Source organism: Melospiza melodia, chromosome 13 (assembly GCF_035770615.1).
Source record: "Melospiza melodia melodia isolate bMelMel2 chromosome 13, bMelMel2.pri, whole genome shotgun sequence".
Taxonomy (NCBI): domain Eukaryota; kingdom Metazoa; phylum Chordata; class Aves; order Passeriformes; family Passerellidae; genus Melospiza; species Melospiza melodia.
The window spans coordinates 12,073,513-12,098,959 of NC_086206.1; the positions used below are offsets into that span (position 1 = coordinate 12,073,513).

General features: G+C 37.7%; 1 long non-coding RNA gene across 4 annotated transcripts in view; it reads right to left on the reverse strand.

Moving 5' to 3' along the window:
* Positions 1 to 12,358: 12,358 nt before the first annotated feature.
* The window catches only part of LOC134424206 (uncharacterized), a 38,342-nt gene continuing 25,253 nt past the window's right edge, over positions 12,359 to 25,447 (reverse strand). For all 4 annotated transcript variants that reach the window (XR_010029364.1, XR_010029367.1, XR_010029366.1 and 1 more), the window contains 3 exons: positions 17,300 to 17,417; positions 14,969 to 15,101; positions 12,359 to 13,934 (listed from right to left, as the gene is read on the reverse strand). This is a non-coding gene — a long non-coding RNA (uncharacterized LOC134424206). The remainder of the gene's footprint in view (positions 13,935 to 14,968; positions 15,102 to 17,299; positions 17,418 to 25,447) is intronic.

Here is a 25,447-nt window from a genome sequence, read left to right on the forward strand (position 1 = left end):
CATCCTGAGCATATGGACAAACGGTTATATCTCTCAGATACTCAAAGATGCGAAAATTTCCATCAAAAATTTTGGAATTTCCCCCAAAATTCAAAAATTTTCCCCAAACTTCAGGAATTTCTCCCCAAAATTTGCTGTGATGCCGGCGGCAGGCTCGGAGAGGTGGAATTGAGCGGTGGGGCGGCGAAGATGGCGAAACCGGGGGCGGGAACCGCGGTAGCTGGGACAACTGCGACTCAGGGGATGGCAAAGGCGGGAGCGGTGGAAGGGGCCGGGGGGTTGGCTGGGGCCGGGACCACGTGGGCAGGGGGCGGGGTGGCAGGAGCGAGCAGGACCGCGAGTACCGGAGCTGTGGGGTCCGACGGGGAGGTGGGGGCGTGTCCCATTGGAGACTGGCGGCAGCAAGGGGCAGAGCTTGGCGGGGCGGCTGCTGCGGGCACCCCCAGTGCAGCAAACAGCTCAAGCAGCGCCCTGCAGGCTGGGACCGGCTCCGCGGCAGTCACGGCCCCCCGGGAGATACTAATGAAGTGCTTAATAAAGCCTGTGTCCCAAAAACCTCTGGTACGCACGGCTGAATGACACCCCCTTTTGCGACAGTTGTGCTTTACAGCACCGTTTGCAACAGTCGCGCTTTATGGCACCTTTTACGACAGTCGTGATCTACGGCCGATTTTGCGACAGTCGCGCTTTACGGCACCTTTTGCGACAGTCCTGCTTTACGACACCTTTTACGACAGTTGCGCTTAACGGCCAATTTTACTACAATTGCGCTTTACGGCCGGTTTTACGGCAGTCACGCTTTACTGCCAATTTTATGACAGTAGCGCTGTACAGCACCCCCTTTTACGACAGTCCTGCTTTACAACACTTTTTACGACTGTCGCACTTTATGGCACCCCCTTTTGCGACAGTCAGGCTTTACATCACCTTTTGCGACAGTCACGCTTTACACACTTTTTTACGACAGTCGCGCTTTACGTCACCATTTGTGACACTCACGCTTTACGGCACCCCCCCTTTTACGGCAGTCACGCTTTACGCCACCTTTTGCAACAGTCGCTCTTTACGGCCAATTTTATGACAGTTGCACTTTACGGCACCTTTTGCGACAGTCGCGCTTTACGGCCGATTTTACGACAGCCGCGCTTTATGGCAGTCGCGCTTTACTGTACAAGAAATGTAACACCTTTTAGGATCAGTCCTGGGATGAAGTATTGCAATTTAAATTCAAAACCCTCATCTCTGTTCTGTGAGCTCCACTTTAATCCATGGCATCTCCTTGCCTATTCCAAAGGCCTGTCCATGTATATCCTGGATTTTGTGCATAGAGGCATTTAGGTATTTGAACAATTCTGCAATGCAGCATGTGAACTACACAGGCAGATGTCTCCTGCAAATCATCTCACCACCACAACAGTGGCAAACACTTGCTGGCCTTTTGGAGCAGAACGTTCTCCAGGTGAGTTGTCAGATGTGTGTCATACCCACAACTTAATAATTAAATAGGTGGAAGGAACAGTAATTTCAGCACTGAGTTGTCAAGGCAAGAACTGTACTATTCAAAGCGTAGAACTGCAGTCATGTAAGTATCTCCATCTTATAAAGCAGACCTGAATGAAGTGGAAGCAGCAGAATTTAGTGTCTCCCTCAGTGAGACCACAGAGCAAACAAGCCTCTGCCTCTAGCAGCCCTCACTGAAGAGTCAGCACATCCACAGTGTTTCTATGTGAGATGAGTATCAGTTTTAAAAACTGATGGAGCTGCAGTGGTGGGCACCAAACCATGCCCTCCTTAAAAGTGGTTCCAGCAGTATGTGCTGTACTGTGCTGTGAGTGGACCATGTCCATGCACAGCTGCTTTGTACAGCTGCAGGCTGACACACCAGCACACAAACCACTGATTACAGATGTGTGCAAGCCAGCACTGCACAGTAGCCTCTTCTCAGGCATGGTCAGCAGCATGGCTCTGCTAATTGCACAGAGCTGGTGTATTTCGTGTGAGGTTGCTGATGTGGACAGATAGGTTTACCAGCTCTTTTTCCTCCCAGCCCTCAAGTTCATCAAAGCAGAAATGGTTATGAAGCCCAAACCATACAGACCAACACTGGAGATAGCTCAGTTGTTTGGAGCATTATGGTAATAGTGCCAAGGTTGTGGGCTGGATCTCTGTATGGGCCATTCACTTCAGAGTTGGACTTGATGATCCTTGTGGGTCCCTTCCAGCTCAGAAGATAAAATATATGACACAGTTGTCTCTGCCATACATGTGGTGGATGAGGACAGGATAAAACATGCTGGTAACAATGCTGGTGTCACCAGGAGAGCAATGAACTCAGTAACACTTGATGCAAAGGGGACAATATAAAAGTAAAATTAAAGGGAGACTCAGCATTTTCGCATCTGATGAACGTGAACTACAATAGAAAGTGTCAAGAAGCAAACCCCAGGAAATTTGGAAAAAACTCTTCAAATATCTGGTCAACCTTCCCTTAAATTTCTAGGATTAAAGTACTTATTTTTATTGTTCTTTGTCTGAGAAAGACATCTGTAGTACTGCAGGATGCCTGGCTTTTAGGTTGATCAGTCTACATCCTTTCAGAAATACTGAATCAGATCTGTTACTTGTTCTGACCCTGTTTGTGGATCCTTATAAATATGATTGTTATGTTGTTATTTTTGTTTTTAAATTTAACACAGATAAATTTACAGTCTGTTGAGATACAGTGAAACATTGCTAAACTGAACATTTTGGGATTGCATCAGTTTGAATGAGAGGAAGTTCCAACTTGTGCAGCACAGTGGTTGCTTGTTCAAGCATGCATTTTCACATATACTAAAAACTTCAAAGCATATGCAGGAAACATGAAATTCTTGAAATTATAACTGTGGTTAAAGAACAGTGAGAGTGGCAAGTCTGCAAAGCACTGAATGATAATTTGATTACTGTGCTACAGATTAGTTAAGCCCCATTGTGACCCCAAACTGAAAACTGTACAGTTTGTGTACAAAATGACCTATGGACTGCAAGGGATTCAAGAACAAAGAACCTGAACTTTTAGAATACGTGACCTGTATTGTACTTCTAATGTCAGTTCCTAATGTCAGTTCCTAATTTCTTTTTGCTTTTTTCCAGTTTAAGGGTCTCTGCTGTAATGCTGTCCCAAGCAGGACTATGTAGAATGCAGTACATATTATTAAAAAGTTCTTTTAAGCAATGAAGTAGGAAGCCTAACAACCAGGACAAGACTTAATTTCATGTTCTGATGTGGTGAAGTCACTGGGAGTGCCTAAATAACAACGACAGGGAAAGAATATATAACACATCCTCCTATCATTCTCTCACCCCCTACCCCTTTTCAGCTTGGGGCATTTCTGAGCCACAAGTGCCTTCTAATACTTCTAAGCATTTAGTAAGCCTCCATGGATTTCTGTTCCTTAAGCTTCTCCTGTTGTCCCCTGCAGGCATACAAAGCTTAACATTTAGAGCAACATCCAAGGAGAAGCTGCCTCCTGCTTGACATCTCCCTGACAGCACCAATAAATCCTCAAAAAGAGAAATGTGTTTTCCACAGAAGTGAAGTTGTACCAACAGGAGCAACAGGTACTGGGACTGAGAGGAAAGAGTGTGTGCCTTCAAAAATAAACCATTAGCTCTGCTGTCTGTGTCCTTGCACAGTTGTGTTGCCACTTTGCCATTGCCACATCCTCAACTCCCATCAAGTGCCTTGAGGAAAGGGTTTTTTCTGTTTCTCTTTTCAAAGTAATTTCTGTATGCTACAGCTACACAGTTTGTAAAATGCTTTAAGGAGTCCTTGTTGGAAATTGCAATCCAAAGACTGTATTTTTAAAAAAGTGTATTTCAGTATCCAACAAAAATGGTATCTAAGACTTAATAATAACAGTGAAAAAAGTTAATAATATCAATGGGATACCAGTCAGCATCTGCTGCAGAGTTGTGTTTGGCATTTATTACTGAATCATTTAAGATCTGTACATGCAAGTTGTTCTGACAGACATGATTTGAAAACATAAACATTGGCAGTTGTTTTGTTACCACTGTAGTTGTTTCCAAGTACCATTTGTACAGTGTAAGTAGGGACATATATTTACATTGTGACTGGGACAATGCTTTACAAGCTTCCCAGAGGTTTGGCATTTGTGATTAATTTCTTCTCAATCCTTAAATTATTTATGCATGTAAGGATTTTAACCTGCTAATTTTCATTGCTGACAAATTCTCAGAAAGTCTCCTTAGGTAGTGAAGCTGTACTAACTACTGTTTAAGGGAATTTACAGTATTCAGGAAAGATTTTTTTAAAAACTTTAAAGCTTGTATGTTTTTTCTTAATATCTACATTTATTTGAACAAAAAATATTTCTCAGCTTAACCGTGTGTGGTGGGTACATTATGAAATGATACTCTGCAATTACTGTATAATTGAAATAAGAGCTCACAAAGGGGTAGTCTTCAACAACCAAATAGACACTGAAAATTAATATTTTAAACAAATTTGCTTTAAAGGTTCATAATACTATCAAGGAGAGAGAGTCCCTCAAAATTATAAATGGAACACCAATCATTACCTCAATAAATGTTTGTTAGCAAATGCTAGAACCAGGCTATTACTAGAGCAGTCTTTCAGCTCATTTTCTTCCTGTCACATCTGATCACCTCTGCACCATATTTCCATATCGAATTCTAAAATTCAGAATTAAAACATGTTCTTTTAAGAAGCAGTAGACAAATTAACTTCAAAATTGTGAGTGACAATTCTGTGTGCACAGGTCACATCAGACAGTAGGGGGCAACTTTCATCCACAAGTGGGGCTTTGTTCATTCTGATCTATAATATCCTGACATGCCATGGGTACTTCCAGCACTTACCTAAGTTTGCTGTGTGGTCCATATCAATTCTGTAAAATGGAAGGTTCCACTTTTAAATTCCCATTTTCTTCTCCAGGCAGCGTGCTGTGGAAATATCTGGTGTATTTACTAGAAAAATGCTGCAAGATAAAATAACAAACTGGTCTCAAAGCTGTTGAGAAATGAAAGAGAAGAACAATTGTATTCCTCTATTTTGCTGTCAAAGGATTTCTGAGAGACCAATCTCAAAAAGATTACTTTTGTACATGAACATTTTTATAAATAATTCTTCCCTGAATAAGCAATTTTTAAAAGCAATAATTTAACACCCTAAAACTCAGAACATGGATCAATATAGAAGTTGACATAAATAGAAAAATATTTATTAGTGAATTTATTAGTGATTTTAGCATGCACAATGAGATTGTGTTTAACCATGAATTCATATTTAAAAATAAAGTCATGTTCTATATTGTATATCAAGTTAGAATCAGCTGAAAAATGAGAGTTTTGGCCTACATTTCCCCTGGCAGCAAATGCTAAAATAAAGCATGCTAACAAAGGAAAAAAAAAAACAGACATAAAATAGTATTTTCTAATTGCGCCTCACCATATTATACAACTATAATTTTTAATTAAAATATTATATAATTTATATAATTTAATATGCAACAAACTGATTTCCTTTCAACGTTATGTTTAAGACCTTGGGTGAGTTTTTAGAAGATTTGGGTGGAACCATGATTTCAAGTGAAGGATGTCAAATAATGGGAACCAAAACAGACAAACCTTCACACTCCATTTAAGCCTCAGGCCTGAGAGTGAACCACACTGGATGTCAAAGTGCAGTAACAAAGTCAGAAAGTGGCTGCAGATCTTCCTCCTAAAGTGGCCTGAGATCCTTCCGTAATTCAGCAGGTAACTAAATTCAAGAGCCTCTGTTAGGGACTAAGAATAATTTACAACAAATGTCTTGTCTGGCTTTAAACCCAAAGAAAATGAACTGTATATTTGCTTTTCTCACTGATGCAGCTAACAATTATTTCTGTAAACATAACCCCACCTTAAAATATAAATCTCCCATTTCACTTAGTGCACTTAAACTGTTTTACTTAATAGACAGAGCATAACATAAACAAGGATTACAAGATGTGAATAGCATCCACCCTCCAGCAGTTCCCAAAATGAACTTACATTTTCATGTTAATACTCAGAGAGCATGTGTGTAAATGGTATCAACAGTACTACTTTACAAGAAAAATTAATCATAAAAAGCCTAGTAAAAAAAGGCAGACCAGACATTTTACCACAAGAGATTATCATGATCCCATAATTTCTGATGTTTCGCAAATTACTGGGTGGGGTGTTTTAGGTTTTGTTTGTTGTGGGTTTTTTATTGTTTGTTTTTTCTTTTTGCAATTTTATTTTTGTTTTTATTTTTATTTTGTTGCATTTTTGTGGGTTTTTGTTTTTTTTTTTTTGGCTTTTAACAAAGTCTGAGAAGAATCATGCTGTTTGTTAATGTGTTTTGACAGGACTGAATTCCAGGTGAAATCCAACAGCTGCTTTCAGCACCCTCTCTGTCTCCCCCGAACATTCTCCTGTCTGTGTGTCCTTCCATGAGCTGTGTGTCCTTTCATCATCTGTGTGCCAGGGCTCGCCTTCAGTTCATCTGCCACTCACTGGATCCATAGCTGGGCCTCACATGGGCAGGAGATGATGTGGCTGAGGATGATGTGGCTGAGGATGAGGATGACGTGGCTGAGGAAGGCCATCCTGGAGGGACAACCAAACAGACTCTCAAGTTCAGTGGTCTCCTGCATCTTCCCTTTGTACAAAATAACCTCTGTGTGACAGACTTGCTAGTGAAGTCCTGGCAGGTTTGCTTCCAAGGCAAAAATCCTGCAGGCATTTATGGACACCTCCTTTTTCTCCAATGTAGAAGCTTCAAGAAATCAGGCTCAATACTAAAACAGACAAATGAGCAAAGGTAAAACTGTATTCACACCAACCCCACACCCCTTCAGCATCCCCACCTGGGTCATCCCTCCTCTTTGCATCCAAACCTGAGCCTGTTAGAGGTGCTGAGGAGAAGCTCAGTGGGAAAGCTCACTTTGGAGAGGACACCCACTTCTTTACAATGTTAACTTCTCTCTCCATTTTCCTTTTCATTTCCTCATGTCATTTTTTTTTTTGTTCTTGTCTCCCAGGATGTCTCCCATGTAAATTCCTCACCCCTAGACCCACCTTTTCCCTCCCTGTTCCCAGTGACATACAGCAACCCCAGGAAGGAGCCCATAGTCCTTGCAGGCGCTCAAAAATCACCAAATCCTTTGCAGCTACTGAAGTTACTCTCGGGGAGACAGAGCTCCTAAATCCCTCATGTCCCACCTCTCCTGCACCAGGTGTTCCTGCACAGCCAGGCTGACCCTGGTGGTCTGTTCTTCCAGAGATTTTCCTCAGCCGAGGTGGGAAATGTTGTGAAAAGATTTCCAGTGCTTTCTGTTTTCATCCAGATGATGGGCACTGACGTGTGGGAATTAGCTGAAATACTGCACAACAGTCACAAGTAGAAATTCTTCCTTCATTAATTGTAAAACCTCATTTCTTACATGGCAAGAATAAAGATAGAGGGAAGCTTCCAGTAAATACCTAAATAATTTCAACTCTTATTTGAACAAAAGCCATTCTCTCAGCAGCATCACACATGCTTTTATTTGGGACCTTTTCAAGCATTGTTTCTGTTAGGAGGAAAAAATTCTGTTGGATTGCCAAGTCAATCTGTTGCCCTCTGAATTATAAACTAATTCTTAGAGCTTAATCTCTTTTCCCTACGTCTTTTTGTGCTCAGTTATTTTGCTCACTGCAACTTGCCAAAGTGCACCAAAATTTACAATGAACCTAGGGCAAGAATTAGGGTTATGGGCCTGGTAGAATTTGGACTTCCCATTTACTGCAGAAATAACAGAAAAGTATTTTGATTTGTAGCATCTAGGAAATTCTTGTCAACTTTCCCCAGAGTCCTTCTGTTGACTTTAAATAAAACTCACCATTAGTAGAAAATCTGCCTCCCACTTCCCTGCTGTACGGAGACTGTCCTTCAGCGAAGGATGAAAATGCAGAAACAGCCTGTCTCACACTTACAGGCTTCCTAACAGCCAAATTCTCTGCTCCTCCTAAACAGGCCAGCCCAAAAAGAGAAGATACAAAGGAGAAATTCACCAAGCTCAGCAGTGAGTGCTGCCCATAACACTGTTGTAGGATGCTGTTGTAGGATCCACAGAGAGCTGCACAGGGGCCCTGGTACAGGCCCCTATCATATCTGGTGTTGTGGGTGGAAATATAATCCCACAGAACTTTCACAAATGTCTGCAAAAAGCTCTGTTACTGCAGACATTGAGTCAATCACTGTAAATTCCATTTTAAAATAAATGACAAGTTACACTGACTTGTTTGCCTTAACTATAGATAGGCCTGCCAATGTATGTTGTTGCTGAGGTTATATCTACTGCATTGTGATACACAACTGGTTCTGTTTTATAAATAGATCCATTTTTGTGCATTTCATCCAAGATATAAATTATACCACTGACAATACCAACTGGAAACTTTCCAAATGGGTCTGATTTTGGTATACTAAGATAACTGCTTGTTACAGAGGAAATGTTAAGGAATACTTTCAAAAGTGGATTTTCTGTAAAGCTTTTCTGATGTTTTCTTAAGTTTGCTGTGTTCTCTTTATTGTTCGTGTACTTTATGTTTGGAATCAGATGCTGATTGGTGTCTCCTTCTTTAATTTCTCTGGGAAAATTGCCCTGTGTATGGTAGAACTACTTCTGGTTTTCATTATCATTGAAGGCAAAGACTATCAGCTACTGTAGCTGTTTATACTTATGAGTATGTAATCAAAATAATCACTGGTTGATAACAGTTCTTCAAGAAAAAGAAACTTCACTTTATTGCTTTTTTTTGTTGTTGTAGTAATAGAAAGACCTCATTTTTTCCTATATTTTTTCGATAACACTTCAGTTCTTGCTGCTTGAATATGTAGGAAATAATTTTGCATGCAACAAGAATTTAGCAGCTAATATTTTGTCTAACTAGGAAATAGATGATTTTCCAAATCCACAAGCAAATCATTGCTGGATCATGCTCAAGACCTGTCTTGCAGAGTTGCAGATATTGGACTACTGAAGTAAGACATATTTTGACACCAGCAGTTGTTGCGGTGTGTTGTAATGTCCTGTTTTAGACTTCCAGGTCACCTCCCAGGTGTGCCTATACCTCTCTTCCCCTTCCCCCTCGCCCCCTCACTGAGTGAGTCCTGTCAATCAGGCTTAACATTCCAGGAAGGTCGTGGTGTGGTTGGTCAAGTTCAAAAGATGCCCCTCAGCCCAGAGGTCATTGGCCTGTCTGGGTGTCATCTTCCCCTGAGACCCTGTCCCTCCCACCTGGTTGGTGGCCCACATGCCCCTTCCCTCCTCCAGGAGCTTAAAAAGGCAATCAGACCATGTGCTGGTGATTCTGTTGGAGCTGTTGCCTACATTCAGACCTCTGTAACCATGGAATAAAGCTCTGGATATAACCCTCTGGCAGAATCCATCTCCTTTTCCTCCTCACCATCACCTGAAGCCTTCCCTCCTGAGGTAAACGGAGTTCCTAACAAGCCTGGACTTGTTCAGTGCCCAGCTGCAATCTCCAGCAAGCCAAAGGTGTCTCTGGGGTGATACACCACAGCTGCTGCCTTTGGCCCAGCAGCGAGGGTCAGACTGGCCCAGGCACAATCCACCTGGTAATATTGGGATTCATATTCCAATAAGCAGTGGCCAGTTGTTGATGTCAGACCCCATTGCTGCATCCAGCCTGGCCTGGAAACCAGCTCGGGAAAGGGCACCCAGACAGAAACTGCTCCCTGAGCCCAGACTGGATACCCCCAGCCCTGCAGAGGCTGGGCCCCTGAGGTCCCCTGAGCCTGAATGATCCTGTCCTGACACGGTATTGTGACAGAACTACTGCTGTTGAGAGCCATAAGCGTTTCTGCTTAAAGGTTTGTAATGGCTTATTTCCACAGACAAAACATCCTCAGCTGGTACCTGATCATTTACAAGCAGCTCTTGTTGGAGATGAAATTTTGCTAGGAGTTAGACTTTGATGCTGCCAGATGCTGAAAGCTTGAAGTATGATTCAGCAAGGACCTTAAAAATAAAAAATAACCTTTTAAAACACTTATAAAACCCACACATGCATGATTCAAGCTCCTCAGAAGTTGCCTCGTCCCATTTCAAAAGATGGAAAAAGAAGTAAAATTTGTCACAAATACAAAAAAAAAAAAAAAAAAAAAAAAGGCAAAAAGCAGTACACATAGGGCTTACTGTGCCAAAAGCAGATTTTTATCATGTGCATACTAAGGCACTAAGCTGAATTCTTATTCTACAATCAATTTCATACAATTTCTTCCAATATCAGTTGCAGGATCTAGTCTATTTGCTAAAAGCTATGACATAAACAGTAACATGGGTGAAGTTGTATCAAAATATTTATCATCTTTTGCAGTGTCTCAAAAAACTGATGGATAAGTCACTGTGCCTGTAATTAAAACATGTAGTACTTCTCTGGCTATAAAATTTGAAATACAGTTTGTAGCATACTTTTAAACCTGTATTTTAATTATTTCTCAGTTCCAACACAAAACAAAAAAATTAAATTTACCAGCTAATATTTAGTCTTGATATGTTTGGAGACTTCTTGAACTATGATAATATCTCACTATGCCTTGAAATAATAAGAAGCATTTTAAAACAATATTACTATTGACTTTAATATTGATATAAAAAAAACAAGTAATAAATTTTGTTGTGTTATATCTACTCTTATATAATGAGAGAAGCTTTGACTTACTCCACAGCAAGACTGATTGACTTCACAGAGCTGTTACCTGGTTCGTGATGTATTTATTCTTACAACTTCTGTTCCTGGGTTAAGGTTATAAAAGGTTAAAAGCAACATTTAAAACAGATAAAGTTTATTTCAGCTAAAAATTTCCATCCTGATCAACATTCCTGGGAACCTGGAGAAGAGCAGTTATCATAACACACCAGAAGTTATCACAATAAAGCTATGAGATGTAACAATAAATGGGAAAATATATACTAACAAAACTGATCATTTGACACTGCAATTTCATCTTATGCAGAACCACTGTGGTGACCAAGTTACACCATAGTAAAAATTCATCTATTCCACAAAAATGAATGTTATTGAGTAACATTTTAAAGCATGATAGTACCCAGCTTTAAAATGGCTCCTTTGTACCTTAGCTTAGAGATTACATAGCTGCATGTTTTCTTCAAGCTATTCATTGCTAAAATCTAGACAAAATAGTACTTGGTTACATCTTCCACTTTCCCTGCACAATGTAGCATTTAGAATTAAGATTTAAGAGCATTTTGGAAATACAGACTACTTAATGCAAGAACAAAACTTTCTGGTATGATCATATGTTTATGTTGCATAAGATAATACAATCCATCTGCTGGGAAAATCCTTGCTGAATATTATATCTGTTTTAGCAATAAACATGAATAGAAATCAGGATTATTTTCTTAAAATCTGAAACTGAGTAACAGTGAGCCTTAAGAAGAAATATGTCTAGGAACCTGAGGCAAATTATAGATGTTAATGTTGGAGTCACTGAGAGCAGTTAACACAATGTAACCAAATGTCAACTGGAATATTTTGCAGTAACTTACTGAAGAGATCTGTGTTTAATGAATATATGAACTCTTGGTTTCTAAGTTTCCAACTTCAGATGGCGAAGATTAAGTGTTAAGGGTGTTACTGTAAATGTTTAAGTGAGATGAACATCACTGATTTTCTAATTTTACCACATGGTTTATTTCAGAAGAAAACAAGCACCAGTTAACATAGTTCTCCTGCAAGTCAGTAAACAGTCACACACAAAAACTCAATACAATTTGGTTCTTTGTTTATGTGCAGGATATTTAGTTTGGTTTGCAAAGTATTAGAAGAATAATAAGAACCTCCTGACAGAATACCACAACTAAATTTCTAAAAAGCCACTCAGTTAATCTCAGTGTTGAATCTGGCTGTTTCAAATTATTGTAATGTATAATAACAGTCTTATTGACAATATGGATGCACAGAGCCAAAAAAAGCTAGAAAGAGTGGCCAAAATGATGAACTAAGTGCCAGCCCAAATGACAACAAACATATGGCCATTAACTGAGGAATGGAGGGGTTTAGGAATGCGGCTGTCTGTGGTCTCCTAAAGTTCCAGAGGAATGAAACGCTGTGAGGATTGGCAAAGCCTGGATGAGAAGCCCTACTGAAGATGGTAAGCCCTAAAATGGAGTCAACCAGCAGACCATGCTGGAATTCAGAGATTTCTGTGGTCAGAATATATTCATTCCACTGGCCTCATAATGTACATCAACAAATTAATATTGTATGGATGTCATTTCAAAGCCTACTGAAGACGAAGAGCCATTACTGAAGGCATTAGAGCACAGATGGTTCAAACTATATGCAGATATTCATACTTGCATTTCTGCATTATAGCCGGGGTTTTTTTCTGTTGAACTGTAATGAATTGTCTCATAATCTATTCCATCTTCTTGCCATTAGCAGGCTTTGAATGTTCACAAATAGGAGCAAAGAACTCATTTTCCAGAGCTTTAATCACACAAAGAGGGAATGCCTAATTCTCTAAATGAAATGGTCTGTGATCACTGAAGCAGAGATTTAATATATCACGGCAAATTAGGTAGATTTTAATAAATTACTTATCTCTCTGAATACTTTACATATGCTTATGAAGAAACATAGCCTGTTTGCAAACAGTGGAAATCCAGTCTATAAAATCCTTTGAAGAAAATGACAAATAAAAAAGTAAATTAAAAAATGAAATGTATTATATCCTCGTTCTCAAGAGACAATCCTTTTGCAGCATTGATTCACAGCTCCATTAAAAATATCAATTAAACCCTTCACTGAGATTGGTTAAAAGCTGTAAAATTAACTTTCCACACTAGACAGTAGTTATTCAGATACAACAATTTATTGTATATGTTTGATGTAAGTTCTAAAAGTGACAAAACCCAAATGAAAACAGTTGCCCATCCCTAAAGCCCAAAGTAGGTGAAGCAAAATCTGATAGTCTATGGCTTCTTTTTGTGCTTTGACAGATGTTGGCTGCAAGTAAATCATCTCCTGTACAGAAAATGATTGTGCCTGCCCTCCCCCTACTTCAAATTATGGTAACCATAAACAGCTGATTATAATGTTAGTAGAAGGGTAAAAGTTATTTTAAAAAAGGGTGCAGTAATTTAATAAGTCCTGCAACTAGCCTAATTTTTTATATTTAATTGATAGGAACTGCATGCATCAAAGAAAACACATACTGAGATTTAATGTGCATAAAATGGATATTAGCATTTTAAAGAGGCAGATTAACACATTAATCCAAGTAATTTTCATATATTGCTTTTAATAAAATCTTCACAGTATAAAATTCTTAATGAGGCTAATCACAGGCATTCCATTTAACGGGGTGATTAGGGATAACATAAAAGTATTTTTAATCAGTTTTCTAAGGCTTATGGTTTTTTTATTAAAAATTAAAATTTTGACTTGCATTTTTATTACTGTTTTATGTAGGAAAAAAATCTTAAAAATGCAAATAAAGCACATCGTTCAATCATGTAGGTATTAATTATTTACAAGGCCTTGTCCATTGTGGAGATATTCTTAGCCTTAGGGGGGAAATATAAAAACAAACAGACTGAAAAGTATACAAAACTTTACAACTACAAATCAAGCGTCCTTTTCATATAAATTATACATTAAATATACTGTAGGAATTACAAAGATCTCATCTTTGATGCACTATCAAGCATGTATTTACACTGGGAGAGGGCTCTTGTGCAGGCAAACTTCCTTTCATGCCTCGTAGTCATCTCTGCATTCCCCTCTCAGCTGAGGGCAGGCGTGGAGGGCTTCCAGGGCTCCTTTGAGCTTTCCAATTACTGCACTGTCATCTTGTGAATCAAAAACTAGAAAGCAAACATTACAAAACAGCATTAGCAGTTTCATTTCAGGTTTCACTTTTGTTCTGGTAATCTTCCTTAGCGTTTGGACAGATTAAAAGGCTCCTAGTGTACGTTTAAATAAACAAAAGGAAGAGGTAAATAAATAATAAAGAAAGCTTACTTTTCAGGTACTCAGCCTACTGGAAACTGAGCACTCTAAGAACTAGAATGTACATCAAAGAAACTATCAGGGCTGGAATTAACTCTGAAATAAAACTATTTGTATAATAATTGTGTACATAAATTAGTAATTTTTCACAATGTGTAGATAAAAGCGTTCCAAGCTCTATTGAAAACATAAATGCATATATGCATAGTCAGAAATATATGCATAGTCAGAACATATATGCATAGTCAGAAATAATTTAAAATAAAAAATATACTAATTAATGCATTTTATATACTGTGTGTATGATGGGTCCAAGTCAGCCTGGACAATTATTAGTATTTAAATAGCAAATTCTCTTTCCAGTTTGTGCAATGCAAAATTATTTAAATTCCAAGCTTTTGTGTGTTGTAAAATAGTGAAGTATGAGCAAAGATGATAATTCCCCTAGACTAAACTAACTACCTTCATCTTTGTGTATGTGGGTTTTAAAGCAGTATTTAAAATTTCTATGTTACAGAAATTAGCTGACATGATTTAAAATTGCACTCTTTCACAATATCTAAGTAAGCCCAGAGGGCCAGAATCTCTCTGCTGTGATTAAAACATGCTGCTAAGTCAAAAATGAGGCTCTTTCCCAGTCCTGCACAAAAAGCACTGAGGCTGCCTAACATGACTCTGGAAGGAATTTGAATAAAAACAAATAATCTTGACAGCATATCTTTTCAAAGCAAATTACACAGCTGACAAATAGCAACGTTATGTATTTAATAATTAGGATAAATACTCTAGGATATGCAATGATCCTTCATGTTGCAACTTCTAGGCTGCTGGGATAGCTCAGAAGAGGTTTAGAGAAGGGAAAACACAGGCTAAACCTTCCATCACTTACCCTGTTGAAAGACCTATTATAGGACAGATTGGATGCTACTCTTAAAGATCCAAAGCATTTTGTATATTCTTGAACAAATCACTCAATGAACTGTCAACTTCAGAGCAGACTTCAGAGGACAGTACTGTTTTTACTGTAAGAACAGGAAAACTATAATTAATGATATCAGAACATTAACTCTATTTTATCACTTTTCATATTGTCATATTATCTCTGAGACTTATTGTTAGATGTCTTGACTATAAAGTCTCTTTTTTATCCATCCTCTTGCTTAGCCATGCACGTAGTTGCTTCAAATTACATGGAGGCCACTTCCACACAACCAGCAATGAAAGGAACAAGATATGAAAAGGATCCATCCTTGCAGTCCTCAAATAGAGTGAATGAAGCTCAGGGTATCTGAGAATGACTACATCTTCATGTGGTATTTTTCTGTGTCTAAGTTTATTTTTTTTTCCCTCCAAACAATATCCATCTCAGAGAAAATGCACATATTACTCAGGAATTCTATTTATCTATTTAGCATTTAATTGAAGTTGATGTCCAGATCTTGACAACAGATCCTTTTTAAAGAAATCTGTCTAAGAAAATACAGTAACATGCTCTTGTGCCATGATCTGACATATATTAATGCAAAGTTCATTTCAATTCTCTGAAGTTTCTAAATTTTCAGAAAATAACATGTTACGGATTCAACAGAAGAACATAAGTGCACAGCATCTGCAAGGAAGGCAGAAGTGTGGATAAGAAAAAGAATAAAAGAATTTTTAGCTTTTACTATCACTTTAATAGATATGATGGATATACGGTAAAAATGAGTTCAAATTTCTTATGATTAGGGAAGAAATGCTCCTCAATATTGAAATAGCTGTCATTACATAATAATGATTAACTTTTGACAGAACAATAACTAGTAACAAAAACCAGTCCCTTCCTGTCATAATAATCCTCTCGGATGATTATGATTTTTAAGAGTTTTGAGAGAAGGTAAAAGATTATATGTATATCAGTAATAAACCTTATCAAATAGTAATTATGACAATGGGAATTACGGCCTTAAAATACAGAACAAAAACAATCTTCCAGTGAGAGACTAAAAATACCTTTTTGGAGGAGATGTGCTTTTGTACAACTCCTTGGAGAAAAAATTATCAGTGCAGAAAAACTGAAGTGTTCAGCCACATTAAAAAGTGCATCAAATCCATGTGTTATTGTTCCAGGGTGTGGAGATTTGATTCTTTGCATTTTCCTTATCATGTTCCTGAAACTTTGAGTATTTATACTCTTCTTTGAGAATTTTAGCTACTGCATGGATGCAAATCATGTATGATAATGGAAATGGTAAAAAATAAATTTCCCCCAAGAACAGAAGTAGCAAAGTCACCCTGGCCTGGTATTCCAGCAGGGCAAACTGGAATTCCTGCTCTGCAAAGGGAACCTTGTGTGCACCGTGTCCAGGCTTGGAGCTGCTTCATGCACCCACTGAGGGATTGCTTTATCACAAAGATACTCTCAGCTCCTTCCCCGAGCTTCACCACAACAGGAAAGAGGATTGAAATGAAGAGGGAGGAGAAAAATGCACCATTGGTAATGATGCATTTGCTACCACAGGCAACAGGAAACCCTAAGCAAGGAGAATATTTTCCTTCCCTGTCTGTGAGAGGACTGAGTAACCTTCTCCAGCCTTCCTATGAGCACTAGAAAAACACTCAACACTACAAAAACACACAAGGGAATATTCCACAGCTCCTACTCAGCTCACTTGCTTTGGGAATTCCCAGTGAAGGGCTGGTCACAGGATTTCCCAGAGGAGTGCTCAGGCTAAAGTGACCCCTAACCAAGCCCCCAATATTACACCCACACTGTCTCAAATACAGTCGGTGTGGAGGACACAAAACCCTGCACTACCCTGGGGTTATACTGTAACCTTAAATAAGATACAGACATCAGCAATACAGAATTACTGACATTTTAATACATATACATATAGATATATATTTATAGTCCTATTACAATGAATATATTGTACAAAATAGAGAATTACAGGAAGCAGACATGTCCTTAAAGTTCTTAGGTTTTATAAACTAATTACTATGAACTGGGGATGCTGTTTGGTATTGGTTTTTTTAAACATATTTTAAGGAATGACAGTAATAGCTTCTGCAGACTTTTGCAAATAAATGTGGAAACCTTTAGTTAAAAGAAAAGAATTTCTTCTTGACACTATGTCAAACAATTACTGTCACAGTAAATCTTGAAGAGAAAAGTAGAAATTCAACAAATCATTTTTAAGCTACAAAAGTTTACAGGAAATTGGTCTCTAAAACTCACCACCAATGGCTTGTTCAATGGTATTTCTTTGCTTCTGGAATATATTTTTCAAACAGATTCAGCATAATCAGTATCTTCACGTTCAAGTTCTGCTCATCTTCTGGGGTATCACTGAGCACTGTAAATTTTAGGGTAAACAAAAAAAAAAAAGCATTCAAAAAGGATTAAAAATCAACTCTAAAACCCAGAAAAATAAAAGGCAAAACTGCATTATGTTTTTTATTCTTCCACTACGTAAGCAAGAACTCTTTATCAATTAAATTCAACATTTTCCATGACAAGAATAGCCCAAGATCCTCTCCTTTAAATCTTCCCTTCTTCTTCAGTATTATTTAGCAGTAGTAGAAGGACAGAGAAGTTGCAGCCATAGATCCACAGACTTACAGAACTGTTTCATTTTTGTTCCCCCTCCCACCACCCCATGGTACAATTCTTGTTTATTTGGCTGTACAAACAACTATACAAAATATATGCTTTTCTTCTGTTAACTTAAATTACACCCATTGCCTCCAAGTATGGCTTTCCTTCCAAACACACAATTCCAGTATTGTGTTGGAGCTGGCTTGAGTTAGTGGCTTGTGCTGGGGCCAAAAACACTGAGACTGACAAAATGACAGGAATTTAGAGCTAACATTTGGTATGTCTTGGCAACATTGGTCAAGCTGTGAATATTTGTGAGCTTTACAACCTAAAAATGTTACAATAGGCATAATTTCAAATGGGTTGGCATCAGGTTACGTTACATCCAAGCCTACAGGAAAGGATATCTTACACAAAATATGAACACATGAATAAAGCTATGGATAGTGTTACTCTCCTATATTTCTCTTTGGGATCCCAGGCTTTCTCTCTAGCTGATTTCCACATTTCTTTTCTGTAATACCCAGGTATAAGTACACGCTTCCTTGTAGGAATTCCAAACCTACTGAAGAGGAAGAAATTTTAACACCTTGTTGAAAAGCCATGTGAGAAGATAATTTCTAGGCAGTGCAAGAAAAAAATAGAGAACGAAATGAAACTTGTTTTTCAAAAGAAAAGTGAAAAAACAGTAAGTGCTTTGAGTTTAAAGCATGTTTTACTGTGAAAACCTGAATGATTATTTATTTTTCTTTTTAGAACAACACTTAAAGGCATTATCACAGCAGGTAATTTAGAGCAACTGGACAGAAGCTCTTATATATGCAAATTTGATCCGATTTTTAATTTTTTTATTCCAAAGGTCAGAGTTTTTAAGCAGCAAGTATAAAACTTTGTTCATGAATTCAGTATATTAATGTGAAGCTTACACCCTACACATGCTCTATTCTATAACATGGAGGCACAGATTTTGTTACTTTGGGGAACAATGACTTCATATAGCCTGTTCCTCAGAATAACAATCATTTCCCACCAAGAAATGATGCACCTGTCAGGATCAGCCTGGAAACCTCTTGCATAAAGCTGTTCACTCTTGTTATCACAGCAGGGTGACTGTTAGAAGAATGGATTCCTCCGTTCCCCACATGTGTCTCTGCTGACACGTGTCAGAGGAGCACAGACTCTGCCTCCAGGTCTCAGCACTTCAGCTGCAGCCTGGCGTGGGGAATCAGGCAAGGCTCACTACACAACTGAAATTTCTACACTCTTAAAATGCTGCTGAAAGGCAGCACTGCAAGAAAAAAAATTAACTAGGACACAGTCACAAAAAGTTACATGGATGGCCAGAAATTGGGTCCTGTTAACTGAATAAGAGACTTCAACATGAAAGCAGATAATGATGGGGAAAGTAGATAATTATTTGATGCTGAAATAATAATTCTGCATCCTGTTTTTATTCCAAAGTTTTACAAATATTAGCAAGTATGTCTTCCTAAAATTAATAAGGAATTATAATCCCCATTATACAGAAAAAAAACCAAAATAAAAGGCTACCCATGTCACACAATACAGGCACAAGAAAAGCAAATATTCTGACAAAATCTCCATATTTATGACAGAGATAATGACTGTCTGAAAACATTAAGAAAATATGATTGTCAAAAGAGGAGAACCATCTTTGTGGTTTGCAACAATTAGTAACCTAAAGAGGATTTCAAACAGTCTCCTCTACCTCATGCTTATGTATTTTACATTATATATCATTCTATTTAACAACATTTTTTCCTTGATTTTTTTGATATTGATTATTTTTGCATTTTCTACAACTAAAGCCATTAACTCAAATGTGGAGCTAAAATTAACATTTCTAGTAAACTTCAAAAATTATTCCATACAAAAAAATGAAAATGAAAGCAGAAAAAAAATCAACTTTATTTTGAAATCTTTTATTAATGAAGAGTGAATTCCACTCCAAACAAATTTTAGACTGCATATCAAGAAAAAATCATTCACTGAAAGAGTTGTCGAACCCTGGAACAGGCTGCTCAGGGAACTGGTGGAGTCACTATCCCTGGAGATATTTAAAAGTGCATTGCTGGGTTAACAGTTGAACTCGATGACCTGAAAGTTCTTCTCCAACCTAAATAGGACTCTAAAAATATGTATTTTCCATATAAATTCCAACTAGCATTTATTTATTTGTACGCATAAACTAAAAGGGTATAAAGCTGCAAAATGCATTATTTTCAAGGTCAAATTGGTTCAGTTTCAACTATAGAATTAGCCTATAGTTGCAACTTTGGCTTAGCAATAATTTTATGTATTATAATAGTATATCTTTTTTAAGAGCTATTCATTAAAGTGATTCTTCTTTTAGAAGACAAAAATAGCACGTGATTTATCCATTTATTTATGTTCTAATATGGATCCAATCATTATGAGTATCATTCCCAGCAACATTCATTGTGACAGGAAAAAAATAAATTAATACACTACTTAATGGACATAATACACTGCCTATGCTGCTATAATTTGGCCTAGCACAAACACCAATAAAGTGTCAGGCCAAACCATCTGCAGGCAATTTTCAATGATATTTATATCCTTGATAATTTGGTTTCCTGAGCTTTAAAGCATTAGTTTAGTTCAGTTCCTGTTTCAGCTGAAAAAGCTCTGATACCAGTTTGTAAGGCCCGTGATAGAAAACACGTGTTGGAGATAGAACTAGGCCAGGTTTAAAATGCACAGAGTTGGAAACTTTGGCTGTATGGGCACAATCTTTCCATAAATTTTCTTTCTTGGTGGTCCTCGTGCTAGGATCAAGTGGGGAGCTGGACTACTGATGAACTTCCTGTCTTCCCATTTAGTCAGTGCAGAACTGAAATTTCACCATGAGCCAAGGGAGAGACAGCAATGACTGCAGAGAACAACCCACCCACAAACACAGGGACAGCACCATGGCAGAAAGATGAACCCTCCTGTTCAGAGAAAAAGCTCACCTTAGGCTTGTAAAATAATTATTAAAAATATCCAAGTATTTAGAGGAGAAATCACAGCACACTGACTAGCTATTTTCCTTCCTGTGCTTAATTTATCCTGCAGCAAAAAAAAAAAAAAAAAAAAGGAGTATTTTATCCTCAGTATTGCCAAATTTTAGTAGAACATTATCCACTTTTCTATTCTGTATGGCAGAATTAGCCATCTGCTTGCTTATTAAGCATTTTTCAGTTGTTTTTTTTTAACTCCAAACCTAAGAATTGTTTTGGTATGATATTTCCATCCCAACAAGTAATCATTTCATGGTGTTCCCTGCTCCATTCCAGTAAAACCTGTTTTCTGGCCAAGACATGAAACTCATATGTAGAAATGAAATGAAGAGAGATCATTCCTCCTTTCTGTGGAGTGAATCAGTGATTTGTGAATAAATACATATTTAAAAGATTTACAAGTAACTCCAACATGTCAAATATGATCAGCATGTATCCTATTCTTTCTCAAATCAAATGAATCTTTAAATTAGTGATTATTCCATTTTAATGATTGACCTTCAAGAGAAAATGTAATCAAAGGATGTCATTCATTCTGTATAAGTAATGTACATACTATCACAATAAAAAAAAATGAATATGAACAAATTTATTATTATTATGAAATTGGACAAGAATAATTTATATTCTTTCTCATATGTATTCACATAATACCTGCCTACTGATTGATTTATCTATCTATTTCTTTATTTCTGTAAATTCTATGGCCAAGGAACACTTCGTACACCTCTTAGACTCTTAGCAGTGTCCTGAATTCAGAAAGCAATAGATGTCCTACACTAAACTGGGCAGATATTTGCTTTTCAGATTCATTAGTGATGGAATACTGGTGATAGATTCTCTCTTCTGTGGAACAGATTTTTTAAAAACAAACCAACCAAACAAACTCACTCCCAAACCTAACCCCGAACCACAGCACTAAACCAGCATTAGTGAGGTTGCAGAATTCCATGCCACATGAACCTACACTAGAAAGAAATAAAAGCAATTGTCCCACCGGAATGCAGCTATCATTTCTAGCTGAAGCAATTTTTTTCTAGTTAGTTAGTTAGGTATTAACTCCTCAGTCCAACCTCCTCAAAAGGGACCAACCACAAGGTGAACCACAAGCATTATTTACTGAGATCTATACCAGAGTTTTCCAGCACTAACATGAACGTGCCAATGTGCAGATCTCGCTTTAGAACAGACCTGAGACCTCTGTCTGCACAATTATCTGCCTTAACCACATTTATCACTGCAAAGCAAATCAGAATTACTATTAGTATCAGATGTTTTTCACCTTTAAGAAGAGCATGAGAAAAAGAACAAAGAAAAACAAACATTTCTTTATTTTCTTCTAAGGAAAAGCAACAATGGTAGAATCAAATTGGAAAGGTCATGTGATCTAATGGTGTGTCACTGGCAGGTTTATGTGCACACTGTCAAAAAAGATACAGGCAGCATCTAAGCATGCCACATAGCTGTCACTTTCTGTTAATGGCAATAGCACTCATGATTTTAAAAGCCAGTGGTCTTTATTGCTTTGTATTTGAAGTGATTTACTGCATTTTCTTCCACTGAGGAAGCCAGTGATAATGATAATGTATGGCAGAGTGCTTGTCCTTTTTGACAGCCTCAGTAATTTAATCCTCCTTTCCTGCCACAATATTTCAATAAGAGAAACCTCTAGACCAATGGACTGGAGAAAATCCACAGCCTGGGGAGTGTGAGTGAGTGCTCGGAAAGCTTTTCATTGTTTTAATTTAAAATACAAACACAGGGATCAGCTTCTAATTTTTGTACTATTAATATGACCTAGAGTGAAAGTAGTCTTGGTTTGGAAAACACACTAGAAGAATGAGAAGCAGGGTTTGAAGAAATTCTTTAAGAAGTTTTTGGGCATCTTATATTAGACAAAGTAGCTGCACGCCTGCAAATGATATCAATCTGCAAATATCAGTAAACTACTGTGAAAGATTATAAAGACTGAAAAGGTGTTACAGGAATTAAAAAAAAATTAAATAAAGAAATGGAACTGAAAGGGTTTTGCTAGGACAGAACTAGAATGAATATAGCCCTGGAAGAATCAAACATAGCTCTTCAGAATAGTTTTCATTTGTTTTTGAGGGGAGAAGGTGGGGTAGAAATTATTCTCGGATTAAACTCCAACATTTTTAATATTCACTTTTTTCTAGTTACTCTGCCACTGTACTGACAATTCTTTTTGACTCTCCACCTCACAGTAAGGTTTCCTCTTCCCCTGTGCAGACAGAAATCTTTAACATATCTCATACTATCTTCTGCTACCCAAAATAAACTTATTTGTATGAACAGAAACTATCAACTCTGCTATGGAGTGAGATAGTGGAATACAGCAATATGAGGACATAAGAAGCCCTCAATTCCTGTAGAAGGATTTATTGAAGGACACATCTCTATGAGTCCCAGGGAGCCCATTTCCCAGAGCTGTAGATTTTTCAGTTTTCCCTAAAGCTGTTGCCCAGCGTGTACATGGCAGCAGGAGTGCAGTTGGGAATGGGCTGGGAATGGCTTGGGAATGGGTTGGGCATGGGTTAGGAATGGGTTAGGAATGGGTGAGGAATGGGTTAGGAGTGGGTTAGGAATGGGTTGGGAATGGGTTGGGAGTGGGTTAGGAATGGGTTGGGAATGGGTTGGGAATGGGTTGGGAATGGGTTAGGAATGGGTTAGGAATGGGTTGGGAATGGGTGAGGAATGGGTTAGGAATGGGTTAGGAGTGGGTTAGGAATGGGTTCCTGGCACAAACAGCCAGGCCAGTGCCTGAGTGGCTAAGTCATTCATCCAAAGGAATCTGCAATTTGCCACCTTTTTCTCTACTAACAGAAAGCAAAGAACTGGCACTCTGCCTTTGAATCCTTGATTTCCACTCAATTTCTTACTTTCTTAGGTTATAAGAAGCTATTATTGTCATCTGCTCTTCTTTTGGACATGTGGATGACTTTCCACATGTGCTGCTCTCATGGCCAAGTGCTCCTAAGGCCACCACAGGAAGTGATGGGGAGGCAGCAGGGAGACAGATGGACAGCCAGAGAACTTCAAAGGAAATGCCACATCAACAGATCCTTCCCTTTGCCATAAGCATCCCAAATGGAATTTCCTAAGTTTACTAATACTGTATCTAAAACAATTTTAAATGCAAATTATTAACAAACCTAAAGAGTTCAAACTCATTTCATTCAATGGAAAAATTCAGACTAGTAAGTAATACATTCAGCACAAGAACTTCATTCAAGTCTGGGGAAAATGATTAACCAGAGTGAAAATATATTTTTAGATCCTGATGAATAACATGTTTTCATAGCACCTCTTAGTACTGCCTGAACTTAGAAGCATTAACATTGCTGCAAGGCATGGAACATCTAATTTTTCTATCCAATTAATTGCAAAAATAATTCAAAATTAACTCATGACAGTTTGCCTCTAAAATTAAAATTTTAAAGTTAGTCCTAAAGAAGTAATAAAAGCTGAAGACTGCAATGACCATGGAACCTTGTTAGAAATCTCTGCAATTCAAAATTTTGCTGTTCTGCTATAGTTCAATTTTTTCATAGTTCACATTCTAACACAACTGAACCACGAGATGATGAAGCAGATTTTCATCAAATGAAGAAAAAAAATGCTCCACAGTCTTGAAATTATTGTAGAAAAGGAATAAACACACAGAATTATAACAATGTTTCCTGATGCAAAGCCTTAACATTTGAAGAATCCACTTTCAGAATAAGGATCTTTAGAAATTTATTTTTAATAAAAAGTACATCCCATCTTTCCCAAACCCCTCCTCTCTACTTCCACTTGTACTTCAAGTTGTTCAAATAGTCACGTTTCTAAGAGAGAAAAGTTTTTGCTTCCCAATTAGATTTGATATAAAACCTTTGCCAGGTTTCATAAGTCTTTCTTCTATTTCTGCTCTCAGTTCTCTAGGACCACAGTATAATTTGGCAATTTTCACTGCCCTTTGAATGTATGGGCCTGAAGTGTTTGGAGGCATTCTCGGATATTCTAATATGTCTTTTCAGTGGTACCAAACACAATAGGTCATCAGGAGGTACCCCACAATGTCAAGGGCAATCAAGACGTTTGCACCATGATCCTAAACTGTTTAAACTCCCCCATCCAAGTTTCTATTCCAAGACTCTGGAAGAAAGAAAATGATCTTCAAACCATTCTCAGTGAAAAAGTCATAGTTGAAAAAACCCAATTAATGCCAAGTTACATGCTTGAACCACCTGTGAAAATGGAAATTCATGGGATCTTGTACGTCCAGATTACTGAACTCTATTATATTGTTTTTCAACAGGTTTTGTTAATTTTCTCTATCTCACATGCCAAACAATGACAGTGAAAAATGTGCAAATAGTATGGGAAAAACTTCAAATGTTTTTAAAGCAATGAATCTCATGAAGCCTTCTGTAACAGTTAAGATGTTTTTAAAACAGTCAATCTGTTCCAGTTATAGATAATATAAAATGCTTTATTTATTATAAGAATTAGTGGTTTTTTTAGATTACTTATGGACTTACTCCAATTTTCTCCATGCAAAAGTCTAAAAGACTATTAGTTTCCTTCTAAGCTCAAAGTAAATTTTGTTCTACCCATGCAAATCTCGTTTTTATTAAAGAAAATATTCAATTAACCTCAAATATTCAGCATACTCAAATCTAATTAGACATGAATAAGGGATGCAGCAAAGCTATAGTAAACACACATGCAGATTTCATTA